Genomic DNA, 5,440 nt, shown 5'->3' with positions numbered 1-5,440 from the left:
TGCTTGGTTTGACCCATCAGTTTGACTAGTGCCTTCATACGTCATAATGGATGATGGAGTAGTAGTTGATGACTAGATTTTGGTCTTTATGCACAAAGCAGCAGCGGCAGATCGTAGTGGAGGTGCAGCTGTAGCGCTCGTAGAAGGAGCAGCAACGGCAAGGCGTGCAGGCGAACAGCAGCTTGGCCGTCTCGAGGCAGCAGCACAGCCATGGAGCAGCGTCGAGGTGTGGGCCGAGGCAGAGGAGGCACATCAGAGGCAGCTCCGGCTAATGGTGAAGGCGGTGATTTGGCGCGGGCGAGTCAGATGTCCGCTCGGCCGGCTCACAGGCAGAAGCTTGAGCATCGTAGGACAGGGTCGAATCTGCGGCCACGTCCCTGTCTTTCTCCGGGTCATACTTTGACTCGGCAACCCCACGCCCTTTTCTTTCTTTCTCGAGTGCAGCGCTGTTGATTGGACAGCTCTGCTCATATTTCCTTGTACAGCCTGCCTCCATGTATGTATAGCTATCCGAGATAGCAATTCTGAGAATTAAACTAGCACTCAACCCACGTGAGCAGCCTAAATCCTGTTTTGTCCTTTGTACGATAACATGCAGCAGTAGTTGGCACGATTGATGGACGTTTGATGACTTGGAAGTCGCCTGTAGCGACAAAACACCTCGAGTCTGGGTGCGTCAGAAAAACGTGTTGTAACAGGAAAACACGGCCTGGCAACTTGCGATTCAACTACTCCCCAATCATACTGCAAAAAATTTCTCTTGCACTCCTGCTGGCCCCTGTGACGTGATCCTTGCATTGCTTGATCTCGAACACATCTCTAACTTGCGGCGGCGATAGTACATCCGACGCACTGTTAATCTTCTGGAACGTAAACCTTCATCTGTCTACTCGCGAGCTCTTCGATCCCTGAAGAGATCCCTCCAAGAACTCAACACCACCGTGCGCCTAGCCCCACGGTGGGCGCCAACTGTCGTGGAATTGACACGTCAGATGTCCTAGGTGTAAGGACTTAGTCGTGAGGCCAACGCATCTATGTAGTAGCTTGAGAGGGGTTGATTGGGATGAGAGACGCAGGGCGGATCAACGCACAAGACAAGGGTTTAGACAGCTTCGGGCCCCGGGAAACATCATCCGGTAACAACCCTACGTGATGTTTGAGGCTAGGTCTCATTATGCTCATGAGAGAGTCGCCGGGAACCGGCTCTCGGTGTCTAGCCCTAGAGATTGTTTCTTGTTCCTTGTCCCTCTTTGGGGTGCCCTGCCCCTCCTTATATAAGTTAGAGGGGCGGGTTACATGTGGAGTCCTAGTAGGACTAGGACTAATCTATCTTCTCTTACAAGTTAATTACAAGTCCGGGTCTTGCTTCCTTGTACAGGAAATATTCGTCATCCCTTTCTTCTTAAGCCGGCCCATCATAAATGTGAGCCGGCCTTCTGGGCCTTGGGCCTTGTTGTCCATCTGACCCGCCCGCCGGGTTACTAATGAGTCGCCAAGATCGGGCAGGTTATCTGTGAATCGCCAAGCTTCGGGCGGGTCACCAGTGAGTCGCCAATTCCGGCCGGGTCATACCGCGGGGTATATCCCCGACAAAGCCCACAAAGACTACCTTTAAAGGAGTCATACCAGGTGTAGAGGCCCGCTGTACGGGCTCAATCACACTAGAGGTTGTCTTCGGATCTCTGGACAACTTCCGAAGCAAAGAGTTAATCTTGGATATCGTCCCCTTTCACAGTGGCTATCACTCACTGCTTGGACGAACCACATTTGCTTGATTCAATGCGGTGCTGCACTACGCTTATCTCAAGCTCAAGATGCCCGGACCATGCGACGTCATAACAGTTAATGGAAACACAGAACGCTCCCTCTGCACTGAGGAGCACACTGTTGCCTTAGCAGCAGAAGTACAGAGCAGCCTTTTCAAGCAGAACCTTAATTCGGCGGCCGAGCTCCCGGACACTGTCAAGAGATTCCGGACTATGCTGCAGCAGGACAGCTCGGCTCGTCAAGAGCTCGACTAGCAATTCGGCCTCCGTCCCAGCCCCGATCAAGTGGCGGCATTCGTACCGCGCGTACATAACTACGCACTCAAAATACCATGGGCATAGACGGAGGCATAACTAGCTAGTGATCCACAATACGGCTCGACCGCCCCCGGACACACATACTTTTCACTGTTTCATTTTCTCCTTTTCAGGTTTCTTTTCCACAGGCCCCCCCCTGATGGCCTGATTACCGGTCCTTTCGAAGGATAAATACACCAAGATGGCAAGAAGCACAGACGTATAAGGGAATTTCTAGGTGGTCTCTTTAACGATCACTCTACCTGTTTTCAGGACCCACACGCAGCTCTCCCTTGGTTGTGGCATGTTAAATAGCCTTTTGCTTATTGCACTATTTGTATGAATGCGCTTTGACGTATTACCAAATTATAATGAAAACAGTTTGCGGCCCTAGCTTACTACCCTTTCTTCTTTCCTGTTTTCCTTTTCTGTTGATAACTTTATCAGACAACACCCGTACACTTTGGTACGTTTCAATTTGCCAGGGGCTTCATTGCAACCCATAATACGACAATAAAGTCCGAACACTTTTTACAGTATAGTTCGGCACCCCGAATTTAGCATTATATGCATTGGCTCCGAATCATGTCTTTGGTCAATAGTTGGGTTGCCCGGCTCCTGTGCTTGCTACCTTACGTTCCGTTATATCGGCTAGGGTAGTAAAGGGAGAACTACTGCGATCGTGCCCTGGTTTACCCGGATGAGCACCTCAGTAGAGAAATCCGAAAACTGACTGTCATGATGCGGCGAGAGCTGGTCAGCTCTTCGGAGGTTTCAAATCTTTAGAGATTTCTTCCGCAGTACGCGAGGGATCGGTACTTACCCGATCAGGTGTTTACAGCATCCTAGTTCGGATACTAAGGGTTGCGCCTATATTTTTATTGTCAAACTCCTATGGCTAAGTGAGGGCGCTAAAGCCGAATAGTCCGATTGCCTGGTTCGTTGCGCTAAACACCTCCTTCAAGGACCAAACAATTGGATCAAGAGTGTTTAGATTACATCCTGAACACCCCCATACTACCTACATGGGGGCAGAAGCCAACGACTGGCCAACTCTCAGATTTCATATACACGGCCGCACAGGAGGTAAAAATTAAACAAACATTTGTCTTACATAAATTAACTTGTTCCATAATACAGGGCAAGATAGTACAAATGTACTCAGTCAAAGATTACATCTTTGGCGCACTGCGCCGCCACAATGCGGGATCCCTCCAGGACATTGTCAAAATATAGTTCGGGCGTGCGGTGCTCCTTGCCCTCAGGCGGTCCCTCGGTCACAAGCTTGATGGCGTCCATCTTCGCCCACCACACCTTGACGCGGGCAAAGGCCATGCGCGCGCCCTCGATGCAGACCGACCGCTTGACGACGTCCAGCCGAGGGCAGACATTCACCAGCTGCTTCATGAGCCCAAAGTAGCTACTGGGTATAGCTTCGGCAGGCCACAGCCGGATTATCAAATCCTTCATGGCCAGTTCGGCCACCCTATGCAGCTCGACCAGCTGTTTTAGCTGATCGCTAAAGGGCACCGGATGTTCTGGCGCAAGGTATTGCGACCAGAACAACTTCTCCGTTGAGCTCCCTTCTTCGGCTCGGAAGAATTCCGCAGTGTCAGAAACACTGTGCGGTAGATCCGCAAACGCCCCTGGAGAACTCCAAATCTGGGTTAGTAAGAGATACTTCTTCTCCACATACTTGCTTTGCATACTAAATGCCTTACCCGCCGCGATCTTCTTAGCCTCCTGGATCTCCTGGAGGGCGCCCTGGGCTTCAACCCGGGCCGCTTCCGTGCTTTGGCGAGCCTTGGCGAGTTCGGTCTTTTGAGCCAAAACATCGTGCTCCAAGGCCTCGAATTTCTTCACGGCATCCTGGAGCTCTTGCTGGACCTCATCAAGCCTGGCCTCATGCTTTTTACGAGCGGCTTGTTCCTTGGCATCTCTCTCCTCGGCCTCGGCCAGGGCCTTTTTAAGGACCTCAACCTCGGTTGCCGCTCCTACAAATATTATGGCACTATGGTCAATACACATCATTCATTCTTCCTGAATATACAGCAAGTCACAACATACCTTGCTTGTCCTCTAGCTGCCTTTTTACAAGGTCGAGCTCTTCTTCAGCCCGCTCCAAACTCTGCTTTAGTCCAGAGACCTCCGCAGCATGAGAAGTTGCGGCCAGCAACGATGCCTGCTTATTCATATAAGACATCTTTTAGTTAGTTTCCTGCGAAAATAAATTGATCCTCTGTCCGGCTCTTCTTTCCGAACACCGGACAGTGTCTTAGGGGCTACTGTCTATGCTATGACTTTTTCTTTTGCATCGCTTACCTCAAAGCCTGTCAGCAGGCTACCGCAGGCTTCGGTCAGTCCGCTCTTGGCGGACTGAACCCTCTCAATCACCGTACCCATAAGGATACGGTGTTCCTCCACAATGGAAGCGCCTCGTAGAGCTTACAGCAGATTATCCGGTGCCTCTGGTTGGACAGAGGTCACCGGCGGGATAGGCACACCTCCTTCTCTTGAGGGAGGCTGCTTGCCGGATTCCGGAGACGTATAGGTCTCCGGAACCGTATTCGGTTGGGGGCCAAGCTGAACATGGCCCCCATCGCCAGTTTCCATGGGGATCTGCTCCCCCATGTGTCCGGCAGCCGAGGTTTCGCCCGCTAGCGCCACCCTGACGGCCTCCTGAACCTCCCCCTGGCCTGGGAAGGTCCTTTGGGACAGCACCTCGTTGTCGCCCTTGGCCGTGGGAGAGTGAGCGGTCGGCGGTGACTCGCTGGCCATCGCCTTTGAATCCAACGAACCTCCTGATGAGGATCGCATGGAGCTGTCGTGGGCCGGACTGCAATAGCGTAATTAAGCGTGTTAATACCATGAAGAGGAGAGGCCGGATACATGGACGTATACGGGTTTTCAGTACTCACGAGTCAGCCAGGGGCTTGTCTCGGGGGCGTCGCTCTGGGCTGATGTCTATGTCCCACGCGGAGTTATCCGCGAGGGGGCCTTTCCCCTCTTGGGCGCCTCCGCCTCCAAATTTGTGGAGGCCGCCCTCTTCTTCCTTCCCCCCTTAGGGGGTAGCTGCTTTCTTCCTCCTCCCCGTCGTCGTCTCCGGCGGCGGAGGAGTGAGCATCGTTGTCTTCGGACGTCATGTCTGAAGCACCCTTGCAGCGGGGGCCACTTCGGGCCCCCTTGGCTTTCTTCTTGGCCTTCTTCTCCGGCGCCTTGTAAGGCACCGGAACCAGCATCTTCATCAGAAGCGAAATTGCTGGCTCTTCGGGCAGCGAGCCGGACACCGAATTCGCTCCACCTTCTTTGTCCAGCCCTGAAAAAATAAATAAAGAGGTTTAGATATCTTCTTTGACTAAGCAAGTAAAATGTATGCC

This window comes from Aegilops tauschii, chromosome 5, assembly GCF_002575655.3.
Source record: "Aegilops tauschii subsp. strangulata cultivar AL8/78 chromosome 5, Aet v6.0, whole genome shotgun sequence".
In the NCBI taxonomy this organism is placed as follows: domain Eukaryota; kingdom Viridiplantae; phylum Streptophyta; class Magnoliopsida; order Poales; family Poaceae; genus Aegilops; species Aegilops tauschii.
This window is presented reverse-complemented; position numbering follows the sequence as displayed.